Consider the following 21,174-nt stretch of genomic DNA (forward strand, 5'->3'; position numbering starts at 1 on the left):
AAAGGAATGTCACCGTTTTCAGCCATTGTATGAGTCAACTGCGCGTATGTACATGTTGCGATGCTTCCTTTTACGGTGGAATTGTGGCCAACAGAAGTTTTGACTGTGCAGAGGCGTGGATAGGACACACCACACAAATGTTAGAAAGCATGCATGATGGATAGGAGGCCATATTCTGCATTGGCAATATAACATTAAAAGTGGCAGTAAAGTTTCAAGTGAACTGTTACTCACGACACAATTCAAAGTTGAAAATGTCAGTGCACAACGTACTATCTTGACTCGTACTCAATAAAGAGTCAGTCATCAGGGTACATTTTTTCACAATAAATGCTTGTCCAAATTCATGAGAGTTCAATTGACATGGGACTCATAAAGTCTTTACTCAAACAAACAAAAAACATTCCCCACCGCTACAAGGGCTGTGTGACCGGGCAAATGAAGTGGGAAAAGGTTCAACCAGACGTGGGCCACGAATGTCGCTAAAGTAACCCCCATATAAGTCTCAAAGCGACCGCAGCCCATTCCAAACAAAAAAATTACAACACCAAAGAGACCTCAGATAATACACACAACGAAATAAATACAACGCATTTAAGATTAATAACCCCACCCGCCCGCATGCCGGCTTCCCCAATTATCCCTTCGGAATTTAAAGTTCCATTCCATCCTCTCCCCGACGTGATGTCCCCACTTGGTTTGAGCAGCGATCACCTCTCTCCCCCCACCTCTTATCCCACCCACCTATTTTATATGGTTCAGTAGAGTCGGGACTGTCCTCCGGGGGTACTGTGACATCTGTACCATTCTCACGTTTTGTTGCAACAAACTAAATATATATATATTTTTAAACACGATTAGGTTCCATAGCGTTCACTACGTGCAAGCTCACACAACCTGGTGCAAAACAACATAATGGTGAATTAGAATTCTCATTTATTAGCGCTTTGTCTTATACCTGAATATAAGCAGGTGCTGTATACAATATGCTGTTAGGCTGATCTCGATTATAACTTTATATCACATGCTCTTGGTTTCACTGGGAATGTCTTGAGGTGAAGTCGTCAAATACTGAAGTGATCAGTGCTGTTCCTTAACATGCACACACAGAAAGTGTTATATAGCATTTATTATTGAAAAAATCAGCTTAAAAAACACCCTCAACTAAATTAGTTGTTTCAAATCAGTGGTTTGATATCTCTAACAATGTTTTCATTCATTTTGTATGATGATATTTTTAATGCTGCCGTGGTGCAATGGTTATCACACTGTATAAATGGGGACACACTAGTTTATCTATAGATAGGTAATCTGTGGTGGGGAAAAGTGTGGGTATATATGTATGTTGAACTTCTTTCGCACCGTACATAGCCGACAGCGCTAATCAGAGGTGGGGGGGGGCACAACAAAGGTAACACAAAAGGCAGGGTACTCCCACTTCTTCTAAGACGTCTGACCGGCGTGGAAGACTCAGCCAAAATCCCCTCTAGAATGGTTGTCGAGAGCTCCATTCCACCAGCAGCGGTGGGAGAAAGCCTTTGCGGGGCTACGCCTTTACCGTGCTCATGGCAATGAAAATGCCATGAGCACTTTACTCTAAAATACTTCGTACCAAATCTGCATATCTGTAGTCAGTGTTATGCAGAGACACGAATGTGCAGTTACGTTATTTTATATAATCACGAAAAAATGACGATCTTATTCGCATTCTATTCAACGTCCATGAATACATTTAATGTATAGCCCATGGCTTATTATACAATATGTCAATGCATTGTTTATGCAATATTTGCACTCCATGCATACTGGCACTTATGGTTTCAGTGTGACATTCACAAGTGCATTCAAATGCAGTTTCAATACTCCTTGGTTACAATTGTGGGAAATTGAAGGGTCTGAGCACACTATGACATTCATATATCTGTGGCCACTCATCGAAAGAAGGCATCTCATTTAACATTTGAAGTTATGGCATTATTGAATAATATGTAATATTTCTCATGCTTTGTAATACACTTGTTAAATGTCATACTAAATTGTTTAGGTATTTCAAGGTCAAGGTTAGGTCAGAAGTGTCAATATGTAATAAACGACTGGACCACGATGTCTGTCCCAGTGTCCTTTATTATTCGGTTCGTGCTGTACACCCACACGGCTGTCTTTACTCTGTAGCTTCTCCACGGTGCTGACTCCAATGTCGGCCCGATCCACAACAGCAGCTCCGCTGCTGTTTCTCTCACACAGCCCCCCTTGGCTGTACTCTCTGCTGCTCTTCTCCCTCCGCAGCTCTCACAGCTTCTTGCTCTCTCTCTCTCTCTCCGCAGCTCCTCCTGGCAGCCACACCGCTGCCTCTAACAAGCAGCCCCCTCTCTCTCTCTCTCCGCAGCTCCTCCTGGCAGCCACACCGCTGCCTCTAACACGCAGCCCTCCTGGCTGTCTCCTCCCCAGCTGCACACCACTCCGCAGCTTCCTCTTATCTTCGGGGTTGGCTCCCGATCGCCGTCGGCGCCCCCCCTCTCCACACTTGCCCGCGTGGCCTCACTCTTTTCCGCTCACACCCCGACTACCTTCCCCTTCCGGTTTACCCGCTTAAAGCCCCGAACCTTACCCCCACGTCACATGACTCCACCCCCCGTGACGTCACCTCCGGAAGGTCGCTTACGCCCGCATTACACCACCCTCCCCCGTAGAAAAATCCCAGCCGACCTCGGCTGACCAATAGCAAATCGTAATGCGGCGAACCGAGCTTCCCCCCCTAAAGGACACTAAGCATATAATGTAACAGCAAGAACAACAACAACGCAATCAACATCAACGATCGTACAAAAGCATGCAATAAATACAACTGTAAGAAAAAAATAACAAGACAGCAACAATCAACGAAACGTAAGCGATTTGGAACGTGTGCGGGTCGCCGGCCCGTCCCGGACGGTCGGCGGCCCACTCGCAGAACGGGAACGCGATGAAAGTCGAGGAACGACAGGGGGTAATCCCCCTGTCGCAGCTGGAAGTCCACCGCCGTCCCGTGTCTCTAAAGAGTTAGTCTTGGGCTTGTCCTGTGACCGTGCCCGCAGCTGGGTCGGAAGGGCTGCAGGGCTCGAAGGTCCCGCAGACCTGGCAGGCGTCCTCCGAGCAGGGCCCCTCGTCCCCCGCAATGTCACGGCCGGCCTGTCTGGAACAGGTACGACAGGCGCTCTAGCGAGATCAATGGACGCAGGCAGGGGAGAGTCAGCAGCAACAGACCCCGGCAAGGCAATATTGGGGGATGACGCATCATGTAAGGGAGCAACATATGGTTTCAAGCGCGACGTATGCACAACCCAGCGACGAGACCCAATCTGGACGCGTGCTGTCTGTGGGTTGGGAACCGCAATGAGGCGTACGGGACCATGCCAGGGTTTGTGCAATTTCGGCGAGGTCCCCGGACGTACCTGTGGACAATGAAGCCAGGCTAGGTCCCCAACCTTCCAAGGGCACTCCCCCTCAGACCGTCGCGCATATCGCTCGTTCCGGGCCTGGGCTTTGGCCGTAGCCACGCGGGCATTCTCCCGCGCCTCCGTGACTCGGCGAACCGTGTCCTGGATGTATTCAGGAAGTGGTTTCCGAGGTCCCTTCACCCCAGTTCCCAATTGCACATCCACCGGCGGCACGTTTTCCCGACCATACATAAGGTAAAACGGCGAATATCCTGTAGCCGCATGAGGCGTCATCCTGTACGCCGAAAGCACCCCGGGGATGTGCAGATCCCAATCTGATTGTTGTTCACTCACGGTATGGCAAAGCATGGCAGACAATGTCCTGTTCAGCCGTTCAACCATACCATCCGTCTGCGGATGGTATGGGGATGTCCGTACTTTCTTAGTCCCAAGGCCCGCGCACACTTCCGCCAATAATTTAGAAGAGAAATTCCTGCCCTGGTCCGTGAGGAGTCTCTCAGGCGCCCCCTTATCCATAATATACCCAAACAAAAAGGCGTCGGTAATGGCCGCGGCCGACTGATCGGGCAACGGCCAGGCCATCGGCCAACGGGAGAGGTACTCAACCCCTACCAGCAAATATTTATTACCCCTCGCCGATGGTGGAAAAGGTCCCAATATGTCCAGTGCCACCAATTCATTGACTCGAGACACCTGAATCGACTGGAGAGGCGGCACGTAAGGATGTTTCGGCGGCTTACGTTGTGCACACGCAGGGCACGCGCGCACGTGCCCTACGACATCTGTCGCCATGCCGTGCCAAAAATAATGACGTTGCAACGTCAACAAGGTCTTCTGCACCCCTAAATGTAAGAGAGTGTCACAATGGAGGGTTCTAATCAACTCGAACCGCAAGGACGTTGGTACCACCAGGCGCCAACGTTCCTGGAACCCCTCCCGCCACATAAGCAGACCATCTCGGAGAGCGGTTTGCGGCCCCACAGCCGTACTCGGACTCCCATTGTCCTTAGCAGACCGCTTCCGCAAGGACACCAATGACTCATCCATCATCTGTTCCCGGATCCAGACAGACCGCGGCAGATTCAAAACCCCGTCAGCCGGTCCCGGTTCCATCGGAGTGTCCGACTTCTCGACGGCCAACGTGAGCGGCTGAGGGGGGTTTGGAATCGGCGAACACCTATGCGTCCCCGACTCACATTTACAAGGGCCGCGCCGCGGTAATCTGGAAAGTGCGTCAGCGTTCGCATGGCGCACACCCTTCCGATGTTGAATTTGGAAGGAAAATTCCTGTAGCGTGTCCAACCAACGTGCCAACTGTCCGGATGGCTGGTCAATTTTAAGGGCATATTGCAAGGCCGCATGATCCGTACGCACAATAAAAGAACGACCGTAGAGGTATGGTCGAAATTGCCGTAGGAAAAAAACAACCGCCAATAGTTCTCTGCGAGTGACACAGTAGCGGGTTTCCGCAGGAGACAAGACTCGGCTACCATACGCCACGACACGCTCTACACCCCCTTTAGACTGTGATAACACCGCCCCAATACCTGTGTCACTCGCGTCCGTATCAAGAATGAATGGGTGATCGAAATCGGGATAATCCAATGTTGGGGCCGTGGCCAATAGATCACGCAGACTCCGAAAGGCCGCCTCCTCCGGCTGTCCCCAAACAAACTTCCGTCCTTTACCCGTAAGGAGATGCAAGGGCCTCGCAATCGTCGCAAAACCCGGCACGAATCTTCGGTAATACGAGGCAAATCCCAAAAACCGCCGAACATCCCCCACGGTGGCCGGAGTCGGCCAATCCCGGACGCACGCCGTCTTTTCCGGATCCGTGGACACTCCCTCAGCGCTCACAATGTGCCCCAAATAGCGGACGGACCGTTGCAGTAGGTGACATTTCTTTGGTTTGAATTTCAATTTGGCAGAACGCATCCTCGTAAACACTGTCTCCAGCCGCGTCAAATGTTCATCGAATGTGCGGCTGAAGACAATGATATCGTCCAAATATATAAGACATGTCTCCCACTGCAACCCCGTCAAAACGAGCTCCATCAATCTTTGAAATGTAGCAGGGGCCGCATTCAATCCCATCGGGAGACAGTTGAATTGAAATAACCCCTGAGGCGTACGGAATGCGGTTTTCTCCCGTGAGGACTCGTCAAGGGGAAGCTGCCAAAATCCCGAAGAGAGGTCCAGTGTGGAAAAGAACTTAGCCCCCGACAATGCGTCGAGGGAGTCATCCATACGCGGCAGAGGGTACGCATCTGCCACCGATATCTTATTCAATTTGCGGAAATCAACACAAAATCGCAATTTGCCATCCTTCTTCTTAACCAAGACGACTGGAGCGCCCCATGGGCTGTTAGATGGCGATATAATGTCCGCAGCCAACATGTCTTCCACTGCCCCCCGTACGTGTTCTCGCTCCGCAGGACTCATCCGATGCGAATTTAATCGAATAGGGGCAGCATCGCCCGTCTCAATGTGATGGTAAAGCAAGGAAGTGCGGCCCAAATCCAAATCATCGGAGCTGAACACATCGGAATATGTCAACAACAATTTACGCAGCGCACCACGTTGCTCCATGGACAGGGAAGAATTTTCGTCACATAATTGAGCAACCCAACGATCATCCGAACTCCTTGGCTCGGAAACCCCAGCAACAACTCCCCGGCTATGTGGACAATCATGGGTCATAAACGCCGTAGTGGCATGTGCCACAACCGTACCGGCCGGGACACGGACGTTTTCTCCCCCCGCATTAAGCACCTGTAAAAACGGTAATTGATCCGGCCGGACGATGGTCTGTGCCCCCACTAACGCCAACCCGGTTGTTATCGTGGCGGACGGTGACAACAAGACCCCTACTGCTCCTAGCCGATCAGGCAGGGGCTTCCGATACCGCAAGGGTATAAGCATCTGTGTACCAGGTGGGATGTCCACAGATGCGACGGACAGCGCCTGCACTTGTACGGCCGAAGCAGGTCGCCCCCAGGGCGACGGCAGAAACGAGATTTGACGGCCCCCCGGCAGTTCAATACAATTCTCATTGATTTTGATCAAAATGGGCATCTTAGCCAAAAAATCGGTGCCTAACAAACAAGGAACCGCCAAAGATCTCGATATCAACACAACACCCGAGGCCGACACATCCCCAATAGATATCTTAGCATCCACCTGACCCACGATGCCCATGCTACCCCCGTTCGCAGCGACGCACGACCCATAAACCGGACGCACAGCCCCCGACGGAATGCCCAACAGATGGAAAATGACATCCGATATAATAGTCGCAGACGCCCCCGAGTCGACCAAAATGCGCACGTCCACACCTTGTATGGACCCCGGTACAGTGGACGAACCCGTAGCGGCCGCGACAACTCTCCGTGCCAATTTGCGCCACTGCGTAACTGAATGACAAGGCCCCGTCGATGGCCTTTCTTTAACAACAACAATAGGATCGCGCAACACAGGTGGTGGGTGAGGTGGAAAGCCTTGCCGAGTGTCTGGTGCGTGCCGACATGCCTGTTTCGGAGGATCTTTAGCCGACTTGACCGGTGCCGAGGCCTCCTGCTGCGGCGGAGCCGGGAAGCGGGCCCAGCAGTCTCTGGCGTAGTGGCCCCTACGCCCGCAGCGGAAACATTCGGCCTCGTTGCGCCGAAGCGCAGGCCTCGCCTCCTGACGGCCCCGTTCTGGTAGCACCGCGCGCGGTCTCGGCCCACCGCGTCCCGTCCATGGAGCGGAGGCGGCCGTCAGTTGTTGAGGGCCCCGGTCATCCGGAACATAGACGGCCTGCGCAGGGTTCCACCCCAGCGCATCCCCTTCTTTGACGGGCCCCCCCGTCCACGCCGTCACTTGTTTCCAGCGACGGAGGTTGAATTGCGCATCGAGACACTTAGCAGCCATCCGGGAAGTTAGCTTCTCATGCCCACACACAGGCATGGGGATCCCTAGATCCCGAGACAGCTCCAACATCTTCCCTAATATGAGAGGCTCAAGCAGGTCCTGTGGCGTCTCAGGATAAGCTGCCATGGCCAGCTCCAGCACCGCACCCCTGAACGCCACGGGCGACTCCTCTGGTGCTCGTTGTCGTTGAGCGAATCGCCGATGCGCATCATCTGGTGGCTCATAAGCATCGGCCATTTCTTGAAAAACACCACGTAAAGTTGCCTTCTTATCGGTCGCTATGGAACGGAAGAATCGGACAGATTCGTCGTCCAGGAGAGTCGGCAACACCTCCAAAGCCTCCGCATCGGTCCATCTTGCTGTGCGTACCGCCGCCAAGAAGCGGCAGGCGAACGCGCTCCAGTCCCCACCGACGGAAAATTCTTTAACTGTTGTAAGGTGGCGACTCCGACTCCTCTTCCCGCCGTCTTCCAATGGTGGTGGTTGTGATGGCAAATTCAAAATGGCGTCGGCCCGCGGCGTGGCCAAGATGGCGGTTTGGCGCCACGGAGCGCGCAAAATGGCGGCCTCTTGCCGCGTGGGCAATGGCGGCGGCAGGACAGGCAACGTGGCGGCCCGCGGAGCACCACTTGCATCATCCATCGTCCCTGGCGCGACGAGATGGCATAGATGCGCCAGGACGTCCTGAAGTGCCTCCAGTTGTACCGCCATCGCTTGCCATCGTTGATCCGCGTCTGATGATGTCGACGGACCCGCCACCGCGCCAACATCCTCCACACCCGTTCCCGTGGTCGCCTCAGCCTGGCTCTCCTCCACCACCCCAACAGGATCCGTGGTTGGAGGGAGTTCGTCGTCGTCGGACGAAGAAGCCGATGCAGGCGCCGGATTAACTTTCTTCCTCACTTGTTTCGACATGCCGTTGCACTTCCGACACCAGTGTAATAAACGACTGGACCACGATGTCTGTCCCAGTGTCCTTTATTATTCGGTTCGTGCTGTACACCCACACGGCTGTCTTTACTCTGTAGCTTCTCCACGGTGCTGACTCCAATGTCGGCCCGATCCACAACAGCAGCTCCGCTGCTGTTTCTCTCACACAGCCCCCCTTGGCTGTACTCTCTGCTGCTCTTCTCCCTCCGCAGCTCTCACAGCTTCTTGCTCTCTCTCTCTCTCTCCGCAGCTCCTCCTGGCAGCCACACCGCTGCCTCTAACAAGCAGCCCCCTCTCTCTCTCTCTCCGCAGCTCCTCCTGGCAGCCACACCGCTGCCTCTAACACGCAGCCCTCCTGGCTGTCTCCTCCCCAGCTGCACACCACTCCGCAGCTTCCTCTTATCTTCGGGGTTGGCTCCCGATCGCCGTCGGCGCCCCCCCTCTCCACACTTGCCCGCGTGGCCTCACTCTTTTCCGCTCACACCCCGACTACCTTCCCCTTCCGGTTTACCCGCTTAAAGCCCCGAACCTTACCCCCACGTCACATGACTCCACCCCCCGTGACGTCACCTCCGGAAGGTCGCTTACGCCCGCATTACAAATACATGAAACTGTATCGCAATTTCACATGAGTCCATGACGTTTCGTATGGTTCAGTAATTAAAAAAGAGTAATAATTCATGGAAAGATCAATGCCTAGCTTGACACGGGAGACTCGCGCAGAGTGATTCATCGGCATGGGTTTTGTATGAAGCAGTCTTGGGTACTGTATGACACTAATGCAATTCAGTCAAAAGTGAATTTCCACGGTAATTTAACGTGGCTTAAATGCCCTCTACTTGGGCATGATCTCACCGTGGCCAGCCTCGCCAGACCTCAATCAGGGCAGCTTCCTCCACCTGGAAGCAATTTCAAGACTTGAGCTTTGTGGCGCCCAGACTGCCCGTCCCTGGCTGCATTGTCTGCCACGTTGACTCCGCAATGTTGGTTCCCCCCGCATTGACTCCGCAATGTTGCCAGCAAAGTAAATGGGGCATCTCCATTTACCCTTAATTGACAGCATTCACAGACTAGAGTCATTATAAGAGGAGGAGGGCAGGGGAGAGGGAGTCAAATGCACCGCCGTCCCAAACAGCACTGGATTTACACAGAGCAGCCACCTATGAACTACGAACGATGTGAAATATCTCGCCGTCTCTGCTTTTTTGTATTCTGCATTTCACGAATTAACATGTGACACTGCCAGTGCAGCATTAATGCAAGCAGGTCATCGTAAAAAAGTGCATTCCTTTGCTATGGTTTATAATCACGTAGACACATACAAAATACACGCAAAACATGGACAGTGGGCTCAACTCATGATGCACGTTTAGCTGTCATTGTGCCTCTGTTTGGTAGAATGACGATTGTGTTTTCTGGAATGTCGGCTCTATTATGCAATTTGCAATTAAAATGCAGCCTATTCCGCTATGCGGGAGGGGGGTGGGCAGGAGGGGGGCCTCTCCATTGCGCCCCCTGAGGAACGGGGACAGAGTGGCCGCCGCGAAGGTTCAGGAGCCACAAATGTGCAGCATACGACGACTCTGGGACGTGTGGTAACTATAGCATTGCAATGTGTGTGTACGTATACTGAGCTTCTTTCGCGCCGTACGTAGCCAAGCGTGCTAATCAGATTGTGCTGTCGAGGCTTGTAGAGGTCACAGGTTGTCCCTTTCACAGTTGGGGAATTGGTGCAGCAGTCACCATGGATGAAGTGTCAATCTCACATTCACCCTTGCTTCTGTGTCTCCTTCTCCGAGTCCCTTGGCCTTTTGGGACATTGATGCGTGACCACTTCCTCCACTTCTCTCTGTCACCGCATCGTTCAACTGAGACGGCTTTCATTACCCTCCAATGTTTTATGTTTGACGTCCACTCAGATCGCAGTCTTCCTCCTACCTTCGTATCTTTGCGATGTGCCCTCCCTTTCCATTCCTTGCAGCCGGTTACCATGCTGGTCACGCGTCTGAAATCACATCGCATTTTCCTGCATTTGACGTCACTTGGCAGCCTTCATTGATTTGTCGACGTCTCTCGTCTTTTCAGAACGTTCTTGTTCGTTGCATTGCTCATAAGACATTTTCAGAAATACCCAGAAGGCTTTCATTTTGAAGGCCAGGGATTCTCCTTCATTTCTTTCTTTGCAAGTCCCAGTTTCACAGAGAGGCATTTCGACTGTCGGCAGCTGGGTAAATGGAGGAGGTTTTAATGGGGGGGGGGGGGAGGTGCACAATGCAGGTTGTGGAATGGAAAGCGCTAGAGCAGAGGGCTCTTAACTCATACATTTCATGATTACATTCAATTGTAACGGTCCTTTATCTATCGTGCTACGGGAAAAATGCTTTGTGTTTAATCACAAAAAACATTTTCCCTGCACTGCGCAAACAAAAAGGTAATTTTCCCCCTGCATTTATATTGAAAAATATCAAAATCCGGAAAGATTTAGCAAATCCATCAGCAGTTATTTGAAAAATAATTCAACATTTTATATGGCTGGAGAGTCTACATTATTTAAATGTGATTTCTCCAGTGAAAAGCAATTTCCCAGACAAATCTGTAAAAATAGTTGCAAAGTTTCATGATCAAACATAAATCTGAATGTTTACCAATATATAAATAAGTAAAAGGAAGATACATTTTATTTATACACATATAAAGGCAACACAAACTATTTAACTTCCAGCTTTTAAATGTCCTTTCAATGGTTGGTCAATGCCACTTTGGCAAATCATTAAATAAATAACAATGGTATCATTGTCCTTCGTCCCCACTCCGTGTTAATCGTGTCAGCTTACTAACTAAACTCACCCCAAGTTGGCTGTCAATTTTCTTAATTACAAATTGACCGATAAACAGAAATATACTTATGAGTGAGAAATAACAAACTTCGCTATATTTTTATTTTTTAGTCTATTTTTCAAATAGATTAACTTAAAATACTTTTATTTTGTACGTGGAGGGATTTCTGCTTATGTATTTTGTTACTTATGTTCTCCACAATTATGCTAATGATTATTTTATGCATGATCCAAGCACCATCCACCTTCAAGAAGCAGCTCACTTGTTCAGGCACTCACCCATTCAGGCCCTCACCTATTCATAATCTTACCAATTTGTCCAGGATCTCACCTGTTCAGGCTCTCACCTGTTTATACTCTCACCTGTTGAGGTACTCGGGCATTCAGGTGCTCACCTGTTCATGCTCTCACCTGTCCAGGCTCTCATCCATTTACGCTCTCACCTTTTCAGGTTCTAACCTGTTGAGGTGCTCACGTGTTCAGGTGCTCACCTGTCCAGGCTGTCACCCGTTCAGACTCTCACGTGTTCAGGGTGGTATACCAGGGATGTTGAGTTTATTGAAACACATGGCATAGGTTTCAAAAGAAATAAATATACCCCGTTGGTAAAAGTCGTTCTTGAAATTGTGTCTCTCCTGGTGCCAATTCTAACGCATGCCCTCTGTGTGTACATGAATCGTTTGTTGAATAAAACAAACTTGAAAAAATATATGCACTCTCACGGGGGCTGATGTATTATGTATTTTTACGTGCAGAGCGGCATATCGTATTACTTATATTCTCTACAATGACTCAAATTATTATGTTGTTATATTTTCCATATCACCCTGACCTGACCAAATTGATGGGAACCGATGATAATTTTAGGAAAGTCCATCCATTGGCCATCCAACAATGGATGAAGACCTTTCTACACCATATTTGATTGTGGGGGGGTTTTCATACTTTACTGCACCACACTGGTCAGTACAGGTTGATGAATAGTTGGGAGGGGATAGGGGATTGAGGTAGACAGGGCCGGTTCTTATCTCACTCGCGAATGACGTTGGTCGTGACCGAGGATTGAATTTGGGTTGCCGGGTTTGTACCAAAGAACAAAGATCCCCCGAAAAGCCTTAACAGACTGTAGGGGCCAGTGCTGTTGGCGAGCACCTATGTAAAAGTCGGAACAGCACACGAGGGGTGGGTTGCCAAGATCACGCCCGCCGCCTTTGTCTCCCTAGTGGCGATGTTTACACACCGCATCAGGTACTCATTTTGAGTCTGAGTCGACCTCGGGGAGGCCCAGGATCGGTTCAGATAATCGTCACTGGTTTTGGCTGTGAGCGAGAATCGAACTCGGGTCGCTGGATTTGTGGCACAGCGGGCTAACCACGAGATTACTGCTGCCGGGTTCAAAGCGCAGTAACCACAGTACAAGTCAAAGACAATGAACTTAACAGAAATTCTGAATGTGATTTGGGCCCATTTGTGGCATGAATAGAACAAGATTACGTCGTGTACCGTGCACAACAGGCAGCGGCAAAGTGGCGTCACGGGAGAGTAGAGATTTGGCTGTGGACACGCGTGGTCCATAGCAGCGCTGGCAAGTAAACAAGCTTTGAGACCGAGTGAGCATATTGACGTCAATCTCAATATTGAACGGATTCGATTTTAAAAGGTTGTGGTAACTGTTCCGTTTGAACTCCATGCAACAATGTTTTATTATGCGAATGATTGAATCCTGTATGTTGTCACAATACACGATTGGTGAACTCCGAATAACATGCTTGGCTACGTGCGGTGCAGAAGAAGTTCAACATACAGTGAAGGAAAAAAGTATTTGATCCCCTGCTGATTTTGTACGTTTGCCCACTGACAAAGAAATGATCAGTCTATATTTGTAATGGTAGATGAACAGTGAGAGACAGAATAACAAACAAAAAATCAAGAAAAACGCATGTCAAAAATGTTATGAATTTATTTGCATTTTAATGAGGGAAATAAGTATTTGGCCCCTCTGCAAAACATGACTTAGTACTTGGTGGCAAAACCCTTGTTGGCAATCACAGAGGTCAGACGTTTCTTGTAGTTGGCCACCAGGTTTGCACACATCTCAGGAGGGATTTTGTCCCACTCCTCTTTGCAGATTTTCTCCAAGTCATTAAGGTTTCGAGGCTGACGTTTGGCAACTCGAACCTTCAGCTCCCTCCGCAGATTTCCTATGGGATTAAGGAATGGAGACTGGCTAGGTCACTCCAGGACCTTAATGTGCTTCTTCTTGAGCCACTCCTTTGTTGCCTTGGCCGTGTGTTTTGGGTCATTGTCATGCTGGAATACCCATCCACGACCCATTTTCAATACCCTGGCTGAGGGAAGGAGGTTCTCACCCAAGATTTGACGGTACATGGCCCCATCCATCGTCCCTTTGATGCGGTGAAGTTGTCCTGTCCCCTTAGCAGAAAAACACCCCCAAAGCATAATGTTTCCACCTCCATGTTTGACAGTGGAGATGGTGTTCTTGGGATCATGGGCAGCATTCCTCCTCCAAACACGGCGAGTTGAGTTGATGCCAAAGAGCTCCATTTTGGTCTCATCTGACCACAACACTTTCATTCAGATGTCCATTGGAAAACTTCAGACGGGCATTTATATGTGCTTTCTTGAGCAGGGGGACCTTGCAGGCGCTGCAGGATTTCAGTCCTTCACGGCGTAGTGTGTTACCAACTGTTTTCTTGGTGACTATGGTCCCAGCTGCCTTGAGATCATTGACAAGATCCTCCCGTGTAGTTCTGGGCTGATTCCTCACCGTTCTCATGATCATTGCAACTCCACGAGGTGAGATCTTGCATGGAGCCCCAGGCCGAGGGAGATTGACAGTTATTTTGTGTTTCTTCCATTTGCGAATAATTGCACCAACTGTTGTCACCTTCTCACCAAGCTGCTTGGCGATGATCTTGTAGCCCATTCCAGCCTTGTGTAGGTCTACAATATTGTCCCTGACATCCTTGGAGAGCTCTTTGGTCTTGGCCATGGTGGAGAGTTTGGAATCTGATTGATTGATTGCTTTTGTGAACAGGTGTCTTTTATACAAGTAACTAGCTGAGATTAGGAGCACTCCCTTTAAGAGTGTGCTCTTAATCTCAGCTCGTTACCTGTATAAAAGACACCTGGGAGCCAGAAATCTTTCTGATTGAGAGGGGGTCAAATACTTATTTTCTCATTAAAATGAAAATCAATTTATAACATTTTTGACATGCGTTTTTCTGGATTTTGTTGTTGTTATTTTGTCTCTCACTGTTCAAATAAACCTACCATTAAAATTATAGGCTTATCATTTCTTTGCCAGTGGGCAGACGTACAAAATCAGCAGGGGATCAATACTTTTTTCCCTCAATGTACGTGAAAAATCAAGTCTCAGTCATCCCCCTAGGATTTGTGGGGGTCTTCCCAATGCCAATTTTCCCTCGTTGAGTTGGAATTTATGGGAGGCAGCTTGGCCTGATGATCCACGGCAACCATCCACGCAGCAACGCAATGTTTGTCAAGCCTCCGCCAATGATGTCCTCATGCCTAGAATCCGTGTTTACAACGAGGAATGCACACATGCATTGAGGTTTCATTTATCCTGTCCAGGAATTGTCATTTTTTTTGGGGGGGGGGGGGGGGGTTGGCATGTGGTCGATTGCACCTGGAAGTGAGGGTGGCTTCTCGTGAGGCGACCCTGACTCGAGCTGAGAGCCGGCAGATTAAACATGGCGCGTTCATGTCTTCTCGCGCAGTTTGGGCCTCTGGTGAAAGATTCCCACAGAGATTTAACATAAACTGCCAAAGTTTGAAAAAGGACATGTTTTACAAACTACAAGCTGAGAAGAAGCAGTTTTTCTGCAACTGATAAATATTTTTTCCAAGTATGAAAAGGCACCAAAAATTTCTGCTGAAATGTTGAAGACCACCCACATAAATATCTTTTTTTTATCATTTCATATTTTGTCATTCAGCGTTATTCCATGCTGATAAATAATCTGCCAAAGACAACGTGGGCACCTTTGCTCTTGGTGATATATTGGATCACGTGGCAGCAACAGTGGAAGTTGCCCAATGAGCATGCGTTTTTTTACTCCACCGTAACAGTGGACTCTAAAATAAAATGCATTTCATTTTATGCTTGAGTAAACGGTGGATGTCTTGCCAATATTCGTATGAATCGGAAAAATATGGGCCTACATGCAAAATTGCATATGATACAAAAGAAAATAGTTTCGGACTGATCCAAAAACGTCAAGGTCACTGGAGATGGCATAACTACCATGGCGTGACTTACATTAATATTACTCATTTGCCGCTGGAGAGTAAAAACAAAACAGTCAGTGTATCATATTTATAATAATCAAAATATTTACATTTTGTACGTTAACAATAAACATTTGGTATAATCTCAACAAACGAATATACAAACTCAAACCCAAAATTGGGCCTAGAAACCTGAGAATCTGAGAACTTAAAAATTGTTCATCCCAAACACAGCTGTGCTAATTGGGAATGTCCAATCAGCGACCATTCGTGTGACTCAACGAGTTTTCCTGCAGTTCTGACCTGAGAGGATTGGTTCAAGACAGACAAGGCAGTTTAGAAGCCACCGTTATTGTTCGAAGTGGAATAACCTCACTGATTTACACTATGAGATTTCTTTTACCAGTGGCAAAATATAGTAGTAGGTTTTTACCCTTTTAAACTGGTACAAAACTGACACCTTTATTCAAGGCATCATGTTTGCAATAACCACAACATAAGTAGTCAAAAAAGCAAACAAAAAGAAGCAACTCTGATAATGATAATAATATGCACTGTCCTTGAAGTTGATTGGTCCACACCCGAGACGGCTTTCTTTAGAGCCTAGTCCCCATTGGTGTTGGACCAGATGACACCAGAAGGCGTACAACTCAAACACACTGCAATATCAGAGTATTGATAGCTCGGGGTAAGCATTTACACTATGAGATCTCTTTGACCAGTGGCAATATATAGTAGTAGGTTTTTACCCTTTTAAACTGGTACAAAACTGACACCTTTATTCAAGGCATCATGTTTGCAATAACCACAACACAAGTAGTCAAAAAAGCAAACAAAAAGAAGCAACTCTGATAATAATAAAAATATGCACTGTCCTTGAAGTTGATTGGTCCACACCTGAGACAGCTTTTTTTAGAGCCTAGTCCCCATTGGTGTTGGACCAGATGACAACAGAAGGCGTACAACTCAAACACAGTGCAATATCAGAGTATTGAGAGCTCGGGGTAAGCATTTACACTATGAGATCTCTTTTACCAGTGGCAAAATATAGTAGTAGGTGTTTACCCTTTTAAACTGGTACAAAACTGACACCTTTATTCAAGGCATCATGTTTGCAATAACCACAACACAAGTAGTCAAAAAAGCAAACAAAAAGAAGCAACTCTGATAATGATAATATGTAAATGCTTACCCCGAGCTCTCAATACTCTGATATTGCACTGTGTTTGAGTTGTACGCCTTCTAGTGTCATCTGGTCCAACACCAATGGGGACTAGGCTCTAAAGAAAGCCGTCTCGGGTGTGGACCAATCAACTTCAAGGACAGTGCATATTATTATCATTATCAGAGTTGCTTCTTTTTGTTTGCTTTTTTGACTACTTGTGTTGTGGTTATTGCAAACATGATGCCTTGAATAAAGGTGTCAGTTTTGTACCAGTTTAAAAGGGTAAAAATCTACTACTATATTTTGCCACTGGTAAAAGAGATCTCATAGTGTAAATGCTTACCCCGAGCTCTCAATACTCTGATATTGCACTGTGTTTGAGTTGTACGCCTTCTGGTGTCATCTGGTCCAACACCAATGGGGACTAGGCTCTACAAAAATCCATCTCGGGTGTGGACCAATCAACTTCAAGGACAGTGCATATTACTATCATTATCAGAGTTGCTTCTTTTTGTTTGCTTTTTTGACTACTTGTGTTGTGGTTATTGCAAACATGATGCCTTGAATAAAGGTGTCAGTTTTGTACCAGTTTAAAAGGGTAAAAACCTACTACTATAACCTCACTGATGTTATGCATGTGTAATGTAGTAACTCCACGGGAGACGACTTCACGGGTAACACACTCTTTATTTTATCAAACTTGGTTACAGGTGACTAACACCTACTTTGTATCTCGGGTGACAAACACCCACTTAGCTACTTGGCGACTAACGCCCACTGAGCTACTCGGATGACCAACATCCACTTAGTACTCGGGTGACAAACACCCACTTAGCTACTTGGCGACTAACGCCCACTGAGTTACTCGGATGACCAACATCCACTTAGTACTCGGGTGACAACACCCACTTAGCTACTTGGCGACTAACGCCCACTGAGCTACTCGGATGACCAACATCCTCTTAGCTACTTGGCGACTAACGCCCACTGAGCTACTCGGATGACCAACATCCACTTAGCTACTCGGCGACTAACGCCACTGAGCTACTCGGATGACCAACATCCACTTAGCTACTCGGCGACTAACGCCACTGAGCTACTCGGCTTCACTAGGTCTTCAGCTCCGTCTTCGGGTCTTCAACTGGGTAACTCTCCCCGAGTGCTCTCGCGCGTCCCCCTTTATACCCCACCTGCGGACGTCGCTGCGAGCACCCACTTATTCGACCAATCGCCGGGCGCTGGCTACGATCCTCTTTTCCCACATCTCATCGTGCCTCACCACTCACTCCGCGCCGCCTCGTCATCTGTCACTCCCGGCGCGCGCGTCCACACCACGCCCACAACGCGTGCCCAACCCCGCACCCCGCGCCGCCCCGTGATCCATCACTGTCACAGTCGGCGCACGTCAATACCACCACTACATCACCCCCTACCACATAGCTCGCAGCCGCCCCGGCTGCTACAAAAATATACAAACCCTCCCTGTGTGCCCCGTAACACAACACAACAACAAGAACAACAACTAAGCTAACAACACAACACGACGCGAACACCACCATCCGCAACCCTCAACCAATGCCACCGCGACAATAGAACAATATATACAAACCGGCGAGTGACAATAGCAATGTGTATACAAAAAAAATAAATGGAAAATTTTTTTTTTTTTCTTTCGACTCGTGCAGTGTCCCCTTTTCTTCCGAGCGTCCCTACAACGGGACATTACCCCGGCAGAGGGGAACACCGGGCGAGCACGGTGTAGAGCACAAAAAAACCGTCCTCATGAAAATTGTTGAGACCTAGCCCGAGTCCGCCTTGCCGGTCCGTCGTACGGCACCAGACACGGTTGAACGTCCGGTGGTGCCGGCGGTTCAGGAAGACATCGGCCAGGCATCGAGGACTCGTGCGTGCCCCGGGGTTCAGGCTCTCGACGGTCAGCAGCCGTCAAGCCCGAGGCACCTGGGGGTGGGTCAGGTGGAGACACGTGAGGATCAGCCTGCGACACCTCTCTCCCCGAGTCGACGGTCACATCACACGCCCGGTCGTCACGGCACAGAACGGGGTCACACGGTGCCGCATAGGGCTTCAGTCGGGAGGGGTGCACATACCAACGGCGTTTCCCCCATTTAATCTGTATACTCTGGGGCCGTGCAACCCGCACAATTTCCACCGGTCCCCTCCAAGGTCTCAACAACTTGGGGGACGTAGCCAACGGTGCATGTGGACAATGCAGCCAGGCCTTATCGCCTGGTTTCCAATCATGCGTATGCACCCTCCGCTCATGCAATTTCTCGTTTGCAATTTGCCGCGACCGCGAATTCAACCTTGCCCCCTCCCGCGCTTCAGTCAATTTGGCGATATTAAATTTGATGTGGTCTGCCAATTTAGATTTTGCACGTGGCTGGGAAATCCCCAGTTGGACGTCCATGGCCGGATCGGCCTCCCGCCCATACATGAGAAAAAATGGGGAAAACCCTGTCGCCGCATGAGGGGCCATTCGATAGGCCGCGAGTACCCCCGGCACCTGTAAGTCCCAATCAACCTGATCGTCGCAGACCTGTTGGCACAACATAGACGTAATCGTTCTGTTCAGACGCTCAACCATCCCGTCAGTCTGCGGGTGGTAGGGGGAAGTACGCACTTTCTTTGTACCCAACAGGTCGCACACCTCGCGCAACAAAACGCTCGAAAAATTCTTCCCTTGATCCGTCAGCAAGCGTTCGGGGGCGCCCTTGTCCAACACATAACCCTGGACAAAGGCGTCCGCCACCGCCGCAGCCGACTGGTTGGCGAGCGGCCATGCCATAGGCCATCGGGTGAAGTATTCCACGCCAACCAGCAGGAACCTATTTCCCCTTGGTGTAACCGGAAAGGGCCCCAAGATGTCCAACGCTACCAATTCGTTTATACGCGAAACCTGAATGGATTGCAGCGGTGGATTAGCTGCCCATGGTGGCGGTTTCCTTTTGGCGCACCCTACGCATCCCTTAAGAATATTCGCCACGTCGTTACCCATCCCCGGCCAATAATAGTCTCGCTGGATTAGGGCGAGCGTTTTGTGAAAACCCAGATGCATGAGCCGTTCATGAGCTGCCAGAACAACCCTACCCCGCATAGCAACAGGCACCACGAGCACGTGACGCCGGGACATGTTGTCCCACCTCATCAACAGGCCCTGTCTGCACACCCAGGAACCTACCCGCGCCTCCCCTTGTTCGGGAGCGCCAACTTTCCGATGCAGCGTAAGTAGGGAGCTGTCGGACATCTGGAGGCGGCCCCACTCAATGAGGGGCAACGACAACAGCGAATCCCTCCCCGTGGGGGCGTCCTCTCCCGGGGTGTCAGTGGCGGCGAGCGCAACTCCCGGGGTGCCGGCGACCGGGGGTTTGCACCGCGCTGATCCCAACAAACATGTGCAGTCCGTGCACGGCGGCAACCGCGACAAGGCGTCCGCGTTTGAGTGCCGCAACCCTTTTCGGTAAATCGTCGTGAATTGGTAGTCTTGAAGGACCTCCAACCATCGGGACAATTGGCCCGATGGCTGCGCCACGCGCATAGCGTATTGTAGAGCCGCATGGTCCGTCCGGACCGTAAAATGACGGCCGTAAAGATACGGCCTGAATTGCTGTGTAAAAAACACAATGGCTAACAATTCACGACGAGTTACGCAATAGCGTTGTTCTGCGGGGGAAAGAACCCTACTACCGTAGGCGACCACCCGTTCAACCCCCCCGACCAACTGTGAGAGCACCCCCCCGATACCCGTATTGCTGGCGTCCGTGTCAAGCAAAAACGGTTGTGTGAAATCGGGGTAACACAAGGGGGGAGCCTGCACCAAAGCGTCACGGAGGGAGCAGAACGCATCCTCCTCCTCTGCCCCCCAGTGAAACCTCACACCCTTAGCCGTCAAAGCGTGCAGGGGCTTGGCTATGGTGGCAAATTGCTTGACAAAACGACGGTAATAGGAGGCAAAACCAATGAAACTACGAACCTCCGTGACCGAGGTTGGCGTTGGCCATGAGCTGACGCAATGCGTCTTAGCAGGGTCCGTCGAGATCCCTGAACGACTCACGATATGGCCCAAATACCTGACCGATTCCCGAAGCAGAAAACATTTAGCCGGTTTAAATTTTAGCTTAGCGGAACGCATCCTGAGGAACACCGCTCTCAGTCGCTGGAGGTGCTCCTCGAAAGTCCGACTAAAGACGATAATATCGTCAAGATAAATCAAACAGGTATCCCATTGGAGGCCCGACAAAACCAATTCCATGAGTCTCTGGAACGTGGCGGGAGCGGAATGTAAGCCCATGGGCAAACGGTTGAATTCAAAAAGGCCCCCAGGTGTCCGGAAAGCAGTTTTAGGTTTAGACTCGTTATCGAGTGGCAATTGCCAAAATCCAGAAAGCAGATCGAGTGTGGAAAAAAACTGCGCTCCCGCCAAGGCATCCAGCGACTCATCCATCCTGGGGAGCGGATACGCATCCGCCATCGAGATTTTGTTTAAGCGGCGGAAATCGACACAAAACCGCAAGGACCCGTCCTGTTTCTTTACTAGGACAATAGGAGCACCCCACGGACTAGAAGAGGGCGAAATGATATCGGCCGCCAACATATCATTAACCGC

The sequence above is a fragment of the Lampetra planeri genome, chromosome 8 (assembly GCF_965212315.1).
Source record: "Lampetra planeri chromosome 8, kcLamPlan1.2.h2, whole genome shotgun sequence".
In the NCBI taxonomy this organism is placed as follows: Eukaryota; Metazoa; Chordata; class Hyperoartia; order Petromyzontiformes; family Petromyzontidae; genus Lampetra; species Lampetra planeri.